Source organism: Cervus elaphus, chromosome 33 (assembly GCF_910594005.1).
Source record: "Cervus elaphus chromosome 33, mCerEla1.1, whole genome shotgun sequence".
Taxonomy (NCBI): Eukaryota; Metazoa; Chordata; class Mammalia; order Artiodactyla; family Cervidae; genus Cervus; species Cervus elaphus.
In genome coordinates, this window is record NC_057847.1 from 53,519,409 (window position 1) to 53,535,004 (window position 15,596).

Sequence of the window (15,596 nt, forward strand, 5' to 3'; positions counted from 1 at the left end):
TAAAACCTTAGAAGCATTTTTCTAAAAAAAAAAAATTAAAATGTGGAATTTAAACCTACCTTAGTTCATGGGTGCTCAGCCTTCTTTACGCACTGCATCATTTTGGGAGCTTTTGAAATGCTGACACTTGGGACCACCTCCAGATTCTGATGTAATTGGTTTGGGTGCTGTCCAGGTGGTTAAAATGTCCTGGTGATACTAGGGTGTGGCCCAGGCAAAATCACTACTGTTGTGATTAGACTACTCATCTTGAGGATGATTGACTTCATCTGTGTCAGTTCAGTCATTCAGTTGTGTCCAGCTTTTTGTGACCGCATGGACTCCAGCACATCAGGCCTCCCTGTCCATCACCAACTCCCAGAGGTTACTCAGACTCATGTCCATTGAGTCAGTGATGCCATCCAAACATCTCATCCTCTATTGTCCCCTTCTCTTCCCGCCTTCAATCTTTCCCAGAATCAGGGTCTTTTCCAATGAGTCAGTTCTTCACATCAGGTGGCCAAAGTATGGGAGTTTCAGCTTCAGCATCAGTCCTTCCAATGAATATTTAGGACTGATTTCCTTTAGGATGGACTGGTTGTATCTCCTTGCAGTCCAAGGGACTCTCAAGAGTCTTCTCCAACACCACAGTTCAAAAGCATCAATTCTTTGGCTTTTCTGCATACTTTTCCTCTATCCATACCTGTGGTTTCCAAACTCTGTGGTCCTCAGATCCCCTGAGAAACTTCACAAACTAGATCCCCAAGTAGTCAAATCAGCAACTAAGAAACAGAAACAAGGAAAGTATTAAAAATTCCCCAGGTAATTTTAATAATAATTAGTATCCACTAAGCAATTTTGTGCTAGGCAGTATTCTAATCCTTCTGCATATATTAATTAATCTTCAATAAAGCCAGTGAAGTAGAAGGGTTATCATTCTCCTTTTGAAACTGAGTGGGGCCCTATCGGGCTCCTGGGCATGGAGGCTTCCCGTTCCCCATTGCTTGTAGGCAAGACTTCAGCCTTCATGACCTTTCCCAAGTTCCAAGACTTCCCAGTTGGCACTAGTGGTAAAGAACCCACCTGCTAATACAGGAGATGTAAAAGGTTTGACTCCTGGGTGGTGAAGACCACCCCTGCCTCTTCCTGGGAGGAGGGCATGATAACCCACTCCAGTATTCTTGCTTGGAGAACCCTATGGACAGAGGAGCCTGGTGGGCCACAGTCCTTAGGGTGGAGCAGCCAAGAAGTCACCTGAGGCAAGATTTAAGGAGCCAGAGAAGCTCATCAAGAGGAGGAGACTTGAGAGGAGATTAGGGAGTGGAAGCACTGCTCATACCGTAATCTTGTCAGAGACCCCATCTTTGATCCACTGTTGTAAAAAATCCTCATCAGGTTCTCTGGAGTTGGGACACAGTTTTTTTGAGGCAGAAGCCTGTGTCTCCCTTTGCCTAGAAAAACAATAAAGCTATCCTTTTCTACTTCACCCCAAACTCTGTGTCTGGGATTTGATTCAGCACCAGTGTGCAGAGAGGCCAGGCTTTCAGTAAGGCCTTCATAGTGAAAAAAAACTGCGGAACAGAGAAGGTAAGTAACTCATCCTACATCACACAGACAGTAAGAGGCAGATCCATGGTTTGAACCCAGGCCATGGTATATCAGAGGCATGTTCTTATTTTTTTGTAGCAACCTTATGAGGTAGATGCACATAATTATCATTTTATTGGGTGAGGAAATCCACATGGAAAACATTTAAAAATAATTGAAAACCAATATAGATAAATTATAAGCAGAGCTACTCATTATTGTTTTGTCTGTTGTTTAGTTGTTAAGTCATGTCTGACTTTTGTGACCCCATGGATTGTAGCCCACCAGGCTCCACTATCCACGGGCTTTCCCAGACAAAAATACTAGAGTGGGTTGCCATTTCCTTCTTCTGGGGATCTTCCTGACCCAGGGATCAAATCTGCATCTTCTGAGTTGGCAGCTGGATTCACTTACCACAGTGCCACCAGCACTGATTAACTAAGCTAGCCATTAAGCACCTGTATCCTCTTTAAAAAAAGGTGAACTTATTTCATCTCCAATTCCTTTTTTGAGATTCTATAGTCTTTTCAGCCATGATGGCCAAATGTTAAGAGTTGGACCTTTTTTTTTCTGCTCTAGAGGAATTTTTTTTACTGCTTTTGTTTACAAGATGGGTTGTCTTTTGTACATACAAATAATGACTCTGGCATTGAGCTAGCCACTATAGCTGGTATGGTCTTTCAGTTTCTTTGGATATTTGGTAACATCCAGTTTCAAAAGAACTTGTTCTCTCTCTTTGAATGTATATGTTGGCATATCACGGGCTAGGAGGAAGACCTCTATGGAAGAATGGATTAGACACCATATATATGTTTTTATTTTCCAACATACAGTGCAGAGTTCAAAGACAGTGAGATAGCACGTAAAACACTGACCGCTTGTCTTGCTGTACCTCACTGTTCGCTGAAGCCAGGGTGGGCAAGACGCGAGCAGGGAAGCTGGAAGAAACGTCGAGGAACTGCAGACATGTATATTCTCTCCTGGCTGCTGCAGCAGCCACAGACATTCTGTACTCTCTCGTAGCTGACCCGACAGACGGCCATAAAGTGGCCACAAGGGATTTTTCAGGTGAAGTTTATATATGCTTACAGAACAAAAGTGACCCGTGGCCAAGTGGGTACATCATGACAGGCATGCACAATGCTATAAGTGATCTCAGTTGTTACATAACCATGTATTTACAAAACATGGGGTGAGAGCGAGAGGCCATGGGCTGAGAGAGCCTGACCTCCACCATTTTGGCCAATTTGCTTTTTCCCTACACCACTTTATATCAGTTTTGCTTCCTTAAAACAGGCTGTTGATTACTCAAACCTGGAGCTACTTTACAGAGACATCATTGTGCATATGCAAGATAGGATGACCCCAGAACAAGAATTATCAGTCTACAGAATTCAAAGAATAGAAATGTTGCCAGCAGAGCTCTTTACAGAGCAAGTCCTTCAATAAGAAAAACCTGGTTTCCAGGAGCCCAAGTAGCTTGATGATTGATTCAAGAGCAGGTAGTCAGTTTCAGAGTTTGAAATTTTCCTAACCCCTTAAATTTCACCCTGAATCCCAGGTAGGAGAGACAGATTTGAGCCCTGGGCTCCTGGGCTCTTTGCCAGTGGACCTGGCAATAAAGGTCCTTTTTTGTTCCTCAAAAATCAGTCCTTCTATGTACCTCATGCGGTGACCCCTTCCTCAGTAATAGTAGCACTTAATCTTTGTTGATTCAATTATAATAAAAATAAGATTTTGAAGCCAGAAAGCCACATCTCTTGAGCTTCACCAACCAGCTGACTTAAATATCATTTCTATGCTATTCTGTGCTCTAATTTAAGTAATATGTTCCCTTAGAACATGTATTTTTTCCCCTAACAAAACCACTCCTGTATGACCTAAAATTGATATTGATGTCAGGAGGATCATTTTACCTGGAGTGTCTGATCAATCAGTTACAAGACTGTGTGTGCCATTTTTGGCTTCTCAAGCACTCCAATGCTCTGTTGTTCAATATGGTATGCACCAGCCACCCAATTATTGAGCCCTTGACATGTGACTAGCTCAAAATGAAACATGTTGTAAGTAAAAATGTACACGGAATTTTGCACATTACTTAATTTGTTACATCTTTGAGAAAGATATAACATTATTAGTAAATTTTATCACATCTTGAAATAAAAATGGATGTATTTGGTAAAATATATTATTGAAATTAATTCCACCAGCTTCCTTTTATTCTTTGTAACTAGAAAACTTAAAATTACATATGAGACTTGCATCTGTGGCTCACATATTTCTCCTGGAGAACATTTGTCTATAGTCTCAATGATTCTTCTGGCAGTTCCTTCATTTTGACTGTGCCTCATATAGTTGGGATACCTTACACAAATTACCTAAATGTCTCTATTCCTCAGTTACTTAACATGTCCAGTCATGCTATTTTCTAGGTTTGCTGTAGGAATGATGTGCTAGGGTGCTTTTGAATTCCCAGTTCAGAAGCTGGTTTCTTCATGATCTTTTCAAACCACCACATTCTCGCTCATCAACCCCAAGTGCTGTCACCACTTGGAAGTTTGCAAAGGATGATGCAGCCATTCTCCACGACAAAACGGACAACTCACCCACAATGTAAATGCATTTGAAACATTTTAATACTTCAATTTTTCCTGCTCACTCTACAAAGGGACCCTTCACAAACTTCTTCAAAGTTTAAAATTGGATATATGACAGTTTACTCAAATTTCCAGTTACTAAATAACTGGTCATCAGCTGATTCAATCAAAAATGATCAAACCAAATGTGCTGAGGAAGCATGTAGTAAACTGAAATCAACCCATCAATCAATTAAGTATCTGCAGCATCTTTAGACTATAGGATCTAAAAGAAATAAATAAAAGCAAATTGTCATTCTAAAATTATTAAACTCAAATTCTAAACAAACTTTCTCCATTGTAGAATGTTTCATGTTAAGTTTACTGAAACAAAGATGTCATTACTTTTAATCAAGCTGGGCACTAATTTTAGGAAAACACAGTTAAGCACCTGACTAAAAAATTTTAAATTTATCTGTAATCTTATCCATGTGAAAATTTTCTCTTCACCAGAAGTTTTCTCATGTGTATTACTCAAAGTAAAATTTCATACTTTTGATAAGTGCTGTCACTTATAGCATTTAACATTAAAATCAAAATTCTTCATTTTTATAGGTTTTATCATATCAGTAAGAAAATTGAATTACCAAAAGGACACATACATGCTAGAGGTTTATTTAGAGAATACTTGAAAAATAGAATCCGTATGTGCATAATCTTTTAAATGGACCTGGGTAAAATACCCATTAGGAGTAAATTTTGTCACTGGTTGCCAGGTGGGAAGTAGGGGCTAATGATGCAGGGTAGGTGGACTGGTGCTAAAAAAATAGTTATCCGGAAGTTTTACTCATGTTTTTAATGAGTATTTATCACTTGGTAAAGAATCCGCCTGCAATGCAGGAGACTCCAGTTTGATTCCTGGGTCAGGAAGATCCACTGGAGAAGGGTTAGGCTACCCACTCTAGTATCCTTGGGCTTCCCTTGTGACTCAGCTGGTAAAGAATCTGCCTGCAATGCAGGAGACTCTGGGTTCAATCCCTGGGTTGGGAAGATTCCCCTGGAGAAGGGAAAGGCTGCCCACTCCAGTAGTCTGGCCTGGAGAATTCCATGGACTGTATAGGCCTGTATTCTCCAGGCCAGACTACTACTACACCCCAGGACTGTATAGTCCATGGGGTCACAAAGAGTAGGACACAGCTGAGCAACTTTCACTTTAAACCAAGGCATTTATGCATGAGGAAATAAGAAGGTAAATGAATACCTCCCTCCTACTCTCCCCCGCAAAACAGGTATCAAATCTATTCAAGGCTGTAATATCTAATGTTCTCATTTCAGTACTTAGTGTACAATGTGCTCACATGCTTGAGAAATGAGCTAATTGACTGGCATAGCTTTATAATAATGCAAAGACTATTTAGCAAACTCAGTCATTTCTATATTTATCAGAGATGGTCTCCAAGTGTTCAGTTGCAAGCAATTATTACAGGAATAATAATTCATGTGCTAAAACTTTCTTTAATTCAGAAAGGCAGCAATTTGGACTTTGTTAAAAAGATACCTATGAACATTTTAGGAGCTGCAGTTTGACAAAGACTTAACAAAAATGTGGTTTAGATATGGCTAAAGAGTAAAGAAAACTCCTCACATAAGACTCTTAGGCAAACTAAGTAAAACATCACATTAACTTATAATACCAATAACTACCAGATTACTGAGCAAAAAAGGATAGAGACAGCAGGAATCTGTCTTTTCATTTTCTATAAGTCCAGGTAAGATAACCTGATTGCTTTTTCAACAACTTTTGAATGGCCGATTTATTTTCAAGTATGTATGTGAGGAAATTTTGAGAGCTATAAAATACTTCTCTAGTAATTGAAAGATCAAAACCAGTCTTCTTAAACCTCATATGCTGCAGGGCACATATACTTGCTAATTTCACAGATTTGTTAGTATTTAAACAAAAATGATTAACATAGCATTCTAAACCCACAAGTCTAAACAAACAAACAAAATATATCAAGAAGATATGAGAATATGGGAAAGCTCAAGGATCTAGGATAATGAAAGAACAGTTTTCATTTGTTTCATAGTAAAGCAAAACTTTTTTCTGTATTAAACAGCATCATTAAGACCATTGAAGTCACATCAGGCACATCTTGCTGCCTGGTATCAATCATGAAATCCCTCAGTACGCCAAAGACTCTTCCAGCAGTACTTTCAACTAACTTTCAGAAACTACCAAGTAATGGGACTTTTCTGAAAAGGCTGTCTTCATGTGATTTCCAACTCTGTTTCAATACCAAATAGACCTGAATGCTTATCAAATCTAATCCAAACTGCCAGGCACAGTGAATTCTCCCCATCTGTCACTAGGTTATTGGTTCAGGACAATATTAAGAAAAAGAACAGGAGACAAAATCAGTTGGGGTGGAAAAAAAAAGTTTTTCAACTTTCTATCCCTTTTCTTTATTGTCTTTCAAACAGCAAGTTACTTGCTTCCAAATTGGCTTGAAGTTGAATCCCATGTTTCAAATCAACCAATTTCTCTCAGAAATTAGTTACCACACACACAAAAAAATTATGTGAACTACTTTGTGTTACTCACTCATCTCTCTTCTCTTCTGTCCTGTCCTGTTTACTCTCCTCCCTTCCTTCTCCTATCCAGTGTCTTCGGTGAAAGAAATGCCAAAAACGAGCATCAGGGAATGTGCAGGAGTGTAACATCTCTACCAACTTAGAATGTTTCACTGCAAGAAAAGACAGGGAATTTGCATACAGTTAAAACAAAATTTCATAAGTATGCCATTTGTATTTGTAGGGCTTCTTGATTATAATGTTATAATGTTCTTTTATCTTACCTTGTGTCATTAAAATATAGGACACCAGCAATAAAACCAAAAGTAAATATGCACATATCCTTATCCATGTAGGGAAGCAATAAATCTCCCTCACTGATAGCAGCTGTACTGTAGCTATCATTCGAATAGTGCAGCTGCCACAACAATATCAAATTTTATAGCTAAAAAGCAGTCAAAACTTTAATGTCAAAGTCGAGGTAGATATATATTGCACTATAAATAAGCATCCTCTAATGAAGAAATGAAGCTTGTTTATTTTTTTTCCGTTGAATAGCATATATCTTACCTACTGCAATCTTTCATAATAGAACTCATTATTCTTGAATGTCTATAATACAAAATTCTGATTTATACTAATTAGGTTGGCTTTCATTGAGACATATGAGAACTTGAAAGCCCCTGGCCTGAGGGCAAATGTTACCTCTCTCTTTAATAGAAAGTTGTGTTTTTGTTTTTTTTTTTTCCATTTCTTGCTTTAAAAATGTAAGCAAAATGGATATTTGAAGGGATTTGGTGCTCTTTTCCTTCCATATAGTTTAAACTTGTGGGTTTGACTGGCAGAGGTAAAAGGTACATGCAGTTTGAGGAAAGTCAATTTGGCAAACGTTTAAACCTAAAATTACTAGCTCTACAGTAGGAATATTCAGAGCCATGTGATCTCAATCTAAAGATGGCGTCGTGAAGATTCTCTGGTCTCTTACTCAATGCCTTGTGGGATGTGGTTTTGAACTGGACACTAAGCTGCCAATATAGAAGTTTAGCTCTCCACACAAATTTTGAAGAGGCCAGCTTCCTCTGAGGGGGAAAATAGATTGTGGATAAATAAATATACCAAAAAAAAAAAAACTTTAAGAAGCAGTTTTATATGGAGTTTTGAAAAGGCAAATTTGTTCCTAGTCCACTAGCTGTTCAGTTGCTATCAAAGAGGATGATTAAATGATATGGAGAAGAATGTGAGACTCGATAGTTCACCTTTTATTTATTTATTTATTTATTTTTTCCCAGTGGGTTTTGTCATACATTGACATGAATCAGCCATAGATTTACACGTATTCCCCATCCTGATCCCCCCTCCCACCTCCCTCTCCACCCGATTCCTCTGGGTCTTCCCAGTGCACCAGGCCCGAGCACTTGTCTCATGCATCCCACCTGGGCTGGTGACCTGTTTCACCATAGATAATATACATGCTGTTCTTTCGCAACATCCCACCCTCACCTTCTCCCACAGAGTTCAAAAGTCTGTTCTGTACTTCTGTGTCTCTTTTTCTGTTTTGCATAAAGGGTTGTCGTTACCATCTTTCTAAATTCCCTATATATGTGTTAGTATGCTGTAATGTTCTTTATCTTTCTGGCTTACTTCACTCTGTATAATGGTCTCCAGTTTCATCCATATCATTAGAACTGGTTCAAATGAATTCTTTTTAACAGCTGAGTAATATTCCATGGTGTATAGATAGTTCACCTTTTAGAATGTGTCAAATCTCTCTATTAATAAGCAAAGACAGTTCATCTTAGCCAGTCATTAAATTCTGATAAAGGAGCCCATTACACCTTCAGAAGTCTTGCATTTTACAATTTTTGTGTGTGTGTGTCACATTATGCCACTTCAGGTGTCACATGACAATACCAAATGACCTCATTTGCTTCCATTTCAGTTGCTTCACTCATCCTCTAGGTCATAATCGGTACATTTGGCATAAGAGAAGTAACTTGAAGTAGTGTCCCTCACACTATAGCGTGTGAACCTTTTGCCATGGCAATGCTATCTGAAGTATAGAAAAACCAGAACCAACACTGCTACATATGAAGCAGGAAATATAGGATCTATAAGCACCACTGAGAGCCTCTAAATGAAGTTCCATTTCTAGGCTTTCATCAACTTGCCAACTGGACTGTGTTACTGTAAGAAAGTCATGCAGAACTAAAAAGTGAAATTGATGTATTTCATATATCATGTCTCTTTGGCAGGCTGTCCAAAGGTAGCAACTAGAAGCACTTACTGTGTTGGGTACATTGCAGTAAGAATAAACTTGATAAATTGAACTAATTCAAACTTCAATTTGTTAGTGGCAAAATAGTTCAAGACGTATATTGGAACATTTGGGACATTGAACATATGGAACAGTCCATTTTGAAAAATATTTATTAAGTTCCCACTAAGTCTAGATCCCCCAGTTTATTATAGATATTAGGTATTTATATAGGCATAAATAATGTTCAGCATTTCCTTAGGTCTTAAAGGCATAGAAAAAGATATTTCCATATGCATGCATAATAAGAGGCTGAATATTTTAAGTACAATATGTTCCTGGTTTTCAGAGAAGTGATTAATTGAAGAACACCAGGGCATTTTACTAGAGGATCAAACTCACATTTTCACTAGATTGCCAAAATCACACTGAAAGGGAATGCTACATATCCTCAGTTTGCAGATGGAAAACTGAGGCTCATTTCTGCCACTTAAATTAGGAAAGGACTGAAGATGAACGGGTTTTCAATATGTAGAGATGATGAAAGTGATTTTAGTCTTAGAAATCAGCATGAATGGAGGCACACAGTCATGAACACACTTGGCATATTTGAACAAAGTGAATGATCCTGTGTCCCAGAACACAGCAAATGCGTACACAGTAGCTGTAGAGTCACGTAAGTACAGCAGAGGAGATGGGAGAACAAAGATGGTACAGTAAAGTCCCAGGCTATATATAATGCTAGCTATTGATCGACTCATTTAGAAATAGAGTCATCTTTCCAGCAAACTCACTCCTGAGTATATGCCCAGAAAAGATAAAACTCTAATATGAAAAGATACGTGCACTCCAATGTTCATAGTGGCTTTGATTAGAGTAGCCAAGACATGGAAGCAATCTCAATGCCCTTCAATGAATAAAGTTGATGTGGTACATATATACAATGGAATATTATACAACCATAAGAAAGAATGAAATAATGCCATTTGTAGCAACATGGACGGATCTAGAGAATATCTTACTAAGTAAAGTAAGTTAGACAAAGACAAATCTCACTCATATATGGAATCAAAACATATGATAAATATGAACTTATTTATAAAACAGAAACAGACTCACAGATATTAAAAAAAAAAAAAAAGAAAACAGAAAACTTACAATTACCAAAGGGGAAAGGGGAGGGAGGGATAAATTTTGATCTTAGGATTGACAGATATACACTACTATATATAAAGTAGATAAATGAGGACCTATTGTATAGCACAGGGAACTTTACTCAATATCTTATAATAGCCCATAATGGAAAAGGAAAAACAAAACTATGTATATATATTAAGATATATACATGTGAAATATATGTGTATGAGTGTGTCTGAACTACTTTGCTGTGCGCCTGAAACTAACACAACATTGTAAGTCAACTATACTTTAATTTTTTTTAATTTTTAAAAAATAAATGGAGTCATGGTCTAAATGGAAAATAAGTATAATTGTGGGGGTGGAGGGAAGCAATCAGTTCAGCTGCTATGATATACCATAAACTGGGTTGTTTAAGCAACAAGCATTTATTTCTCACAGTATGGAAGCTGGAAGTACAAGACCAGAGTGACAACACAATCAGGTTCTGGTGAGTGCCCTCTTCCTGATTTGTAAATGATTGCCTTCTCACTATGTCTTCACATGATGGAGAGAGACATTATCTCACTCATGTCTCTCCTGGGCCACTAATCCCACTCATTAGGGCTCCACCCTCATGACCTAATTAACTCTCAAAGGCCCCACCTCCTAATGCCATCACACTGGGGATTGGGATTTCAGCAAATGATTCTAGGGGGATATAAACATTCAGTCTACTGCAGAGAAGTAAAAATGAGGCATTTGGACCTGTAACTTGATAAATTGCAAAATATATCTCTCCCCACCCCTACCCCATGTCTGTTTCTGAGATCTATTTGTACTTCTGCACATAAATAAAATACAGTACAACTGTATTTTCTATGAAATGAACAATTTGAATGAGAAATCATAATATATGCATTAATGTGTGCATACATTATATATATTATTCTATTATCTTAGGCGATATCTTAGGGTTAGGAGAGTGTCACTTTGGAACAAGAGCATACTGTCCCACAAAGATTAAACACAAAAATGAATGACTATGAGTGTCTCTGTGCCATCCTAAGATAATAAGCACCTTTGAAGGGACATTCATTTTTTCAGGCCCAAAGTCACCATTTACTGCCAAGGGGCAATCATATTCCTCCTTATCCCCAGGATACTTTGGATAATCTGACTCATTATGTAAAAATATTGTTGAGAGTTTTAGATAAAAAAGGAGTCATAAACAACAAATCTATGAGGGGAGCTCTCTGCAACCTCATAAGCAAGAAAGTTTCTGGGTCCTGAAAGAGATTTTTCTCTCTGTATTTTGATAATTAAGTAGTCAGTGTGGCCACAACTTTATAATAAGACTGATCTTCCATGGACTGAAATGCTTATCCATAATCAGAGGGTCTGAGAGAGCCTTGATGGAGAAAAGCATGATGTATGTAAAAAAATTTCTGTGTTGTGAAGACAGAGAGTGGGGAGCCATTTCTAACCTCTAGTAAATCATCTAATTCAAATTTTTAAAAATTCTGGACCATTGTCAGAGAGCCTGATGTGATAAATCTTTTCATTCCCCAATTTACTTTTATGAGAAATGCCATAGCATGGCAGCAAATATATCCAATAACTATTGTCAGATAATGACAAATCTCTGATACCTTTTGTCACATTATAGTCCACGTTGCTAGTTTCATATTTACAAGCAAATGGTTACCTCAAAATATGAAACCCTGGCATTTAAAGAAATGCAGAAATTACTCACTTCTCTGGAATTCTGCATGACAAATTAGTACTATGCTTTAACTCTAATAAATGTAGCTGTAACTGAGTTTTCATAAACATTCTTGAGATGTTCTTCTAGAGTAGCTTTATTTTGGCACCCTACTTTTCCTGCTTAAACAAATGAAAAGGTTGGCTGATATTGTCAAAATACAGCACTTCTGGTGAACCAAGAGCCATTTATTAAAATAATGTATTGATGCGGTGTCATAAAACATAAAATCACATTTCTGCAGGAAAAACCTATTACCCTAAGCCAAGATTATTTTATTTTAAAGGAAAAATTTATTGCAGTTGTGGATTCTGAGAGTAATATGATGTGGTTCAGACCCTGGCCTTTTAGAGGCTAACCAGGGGCTTCTAATGCATAGTGATATGTTATGTAAAAGAGATATTTGTGTAATTAACAAGTCTTCTTGTCTTCACAGAAATGCATTAACTGGAAGTAGATTCTGGATATCCTATGACTCCTCCGAATGACTAACTTAAGAACACAAATATGATTTATCCCAGTTGTGGAAAGACTTTAGAGTAACACATAGGCAAATGTGACAACTAACACACACACACACACCCCTCCTGAAGGGTCAGGGCTCTCCAGAGCTGACCATTTTCCTGACATCATCTTAATCTTGTCCTTTGTCACAGCACTGCACTTTTTGCTCTAAAGGTTTCAGCACTAAAAAGTGGGGAGGTGAAGCCACAGTTCAATTCAATTTATTTTTATATTGCTTCTCATACAAAGTCTCTCAAAACACTTTACAGTAAGAGATAAAATAATCATATAACACTTGCCCATATTCGAAATAGCCGCATTCACCCAGACAGCAAGGGGGTAAAGCCATGCACAGTTATGGGTCAAAGTCCCTGGTGAAGCACCCCTCATTTAGAAGCCATATAAAAGAACATTTCAGCAGTGACGTGGCCATAGACCATTACTCTCCAAGCCTCGCTTTCTCAGGGAACAAGTAAGAGGCTTCATTTTTCTATTCAAATAAAGCATGATCTCTCCTTAACCTTCAGGATCTCAACTGGTGACCAGTTTCCTCTCACATGCAAAACTAAAGAACTAACGCACAGGAACATATTTTCTTTCTATTGTTGCCAATTACTTTAATCACATATGATTTATGGCTTCCTGGAAAGTTATTCTGGGGCACCTCTTTTGGTTGTCTGTGTTCCATATTTTGGCCACAGAGGTAAAGGAGAAAGGCGGGTGGAAAGACAAAAATGAGTAGGCTTTTATTTAGTCAACCTCCAGCACACACAAAAAAAAGGAATGCTTACACTTGAACTTGAAAACTAGGAATGAATCAATGGCACTCTGAGGCAGGAAGATGGAATAAGGCAGAATGATGGAGAAAATTTTTGCTAGATAAGGCATGCATCCCTGCTAAATCCCTTCAGTCATGTCTGACTCTTTGCGATCCCATGGACTGTAACCCACCAGGCTCCTCTGTCCAGAGGATTCTCCAGACAAGAATACTGGAGTGGGTTGCCATTCCCGTCTCCAGGGGATCTTCCTGAGCCAGGGATTGAACCTGTGTCTCTTATGTCTTGGCAGGCAGGTTCTTTATCACTAGTGACACCTGGGAAGCCCAGATAAGGCAGCCCAAATTAAATATAAATACCCATTGAAAAATAATAATAACTAATGTTTGGAAAGTGTAGTAAGGAAACCAATTCAGGCAAAAGAAAATTAGGTCAAATCAATATATCAAGTTGTTGTAATACTTTTAATTTATAGAAGGGTTATTCTGTACTTGATGTAAGGAAATTGGAGATGTTACTATTCTCTGAGAGCAATTGAGTTATCCACCATCACCAGAAAGTACAGTCTGCAGGTGAAAGCTACCATGGTTTCAGTGATGTTTATTTAGAAAGCAAATAATGGTTTGAAATCACCAGGCCCCAGTTGAAAGTAATTCTCAAAAAAGAAGCCTCTCCCCTGCCCCTTACTCCATCTCCATCACAAACTTTTTCAAGTATCGAGACAAAATACTCTCTATCAAAAACATATTCTTTTTCAAAAAGTACAAAAATTCAAAGAAGTCTCTAGCTTCAGGAGAATTCTCAGTATTCATATCAGTAACTAATCCAAAATATATTTATTTAGGAAGCATGCTTCTAGTAGGATATGAACCTCTTATATCCTTTACATCTTCAAGAGATTCACATCTTTATAATACATAATAACAAAACAGAATATATTGTAACTCATTTCTTGACCTTTTAATATTTCTGTCACTGATTGTCAAAGTTGAGAACTACTCTCTATCCTGAGGTGATGGATTATTTAATTAACCATTGACCTTTTCCCAACATTTGTTGACAATGAGCACAGTCCCATGAAAGCTGCCTGCTTTAGATATTGGTCAATTCTTCATTGTTTATCAATAGGAGCCTGCCATTTTTCATAACTTAAATAGCCAGAATTACATTTGCCATTTATTTGTCCAAACCTATTTGCAAATGAATTCATGTCTGCTTCCTTTTGACTATCTATTAGAAAAGAAGAATAGGCTTACTATACCTTTTTAAAACAAATTCTATGTCAGTAAGTACATTTGATAGAATTTAATTGAATTAATCTATAGAAAAATCATGTTTTTAGTTATAGATATTGTGACAAAAGTTGCAGTAACTTTTTTTCATGATATACACCTCTCCAGGTCCCCAGCTGAATCCAACTTTATCTAGAGAATAAGATCCTCTGGGAAAGTGAAGCAGATCCTTCAAATAGTTATTTGTAAATTCCATTCATTAGTAAGCAGAATGTTCCTGCATTTTCTTTTTTTTTTTTTTTCTTTTTTTTTTTTATTAGTTGGAGGCTAATTACTTCACAACATTTCAGTGGGTTTTGTCATACATTGATATGAATCAGCCATAGAGTTACACATATTCCCCATCCCGATCCCCCCTCCCACCTCCCTCTCCACCCGATTCCTCTGGGTCTGCATTTTCAAAGGGCTATTTTCTTCATAGAAGGTAATAAAATATTGTGGAATATTATAGCTAATTAAATAGTAAAGTTAGAATCTTTAGTTTGAATGATTGGCTTATTTCAATATGCATAGCAAATAGCACGTTCATGACCCTCTTCCAACAGCTCCACATTGACCCACTTTCTTCTGGACAGGCTTCTTATTTGGATGCCATGGTGAGGGGGACTAAGAGTATTTCAAGCCCAAGCCTGAGTTTTCATAAAGAATGTTTCATTTCTGCAGACACCTCTGCTCCCAGGATCAACTAATGTGGTACCTCAGAAAGGGATATTTTTCAGAGATTTTGAATTGGCCTCCTTTCTCTGTTGGCGTTTACTATATGCTCATCTCTCAATATATTCGGGCTTCCCTGGTGTGGCTGTCATTAAAGAATCCGCCTGCAATGCAGGAGACCTGTGTTCTATCCTTGGGTTGGGAAGATCCCCTGGGAAAGGGAATGGCAACCCACTCCAGTATTCTTGCCTGGAGAATCCCATGGACAGAGCTTGGCAGTCTGTAGTCCAAGGGGTCACAAAGAGTCGGAAATGACTGAGTGACTAAGCACATCTCTCAAGGATTTATTTTTGAGTTCTGAAAGCTTGAGGCTATTATCACAGCATAAAAGGGTAGTATCCAGACAGTCCAGGATCCTAGTTTTTATCCTTCATGGACGATACTGTGTACCTCATTTATTTTCTTGGTTCCTCCATTTCCTCATCTAGGAAATGGGAATATAAACAGCTACCTCTCCTA

At 37.9% G+C, this 15,596-nt stretch overlaps 1 long non-coding RNA gene across 1 annotated transcript in view; it reads right to left on the reverse strand.

Annotated features, from left to right (window-relative positions):
* Positions 1-583: 583 nt before the first annotated feature.
* The window catches only part of LOC122688668, a 43,549-nt gene continuing 28,536 nt past the window's right edge, over positions 584-15,596 (reverse strand). The window contains exons 2-3 of the long non-coding RNA XR_006339537.1: positions 6,748-6,889; positions 584-761 (exon numbers count right to left, since the gene is read on the reverse strand). This is a non-coding gene — a long non-coding RNA (uncharacterized LOC122688668). The remainder of the gene's footprint in view (positions 762-6,747; positions 6,890-15,596) is intronic.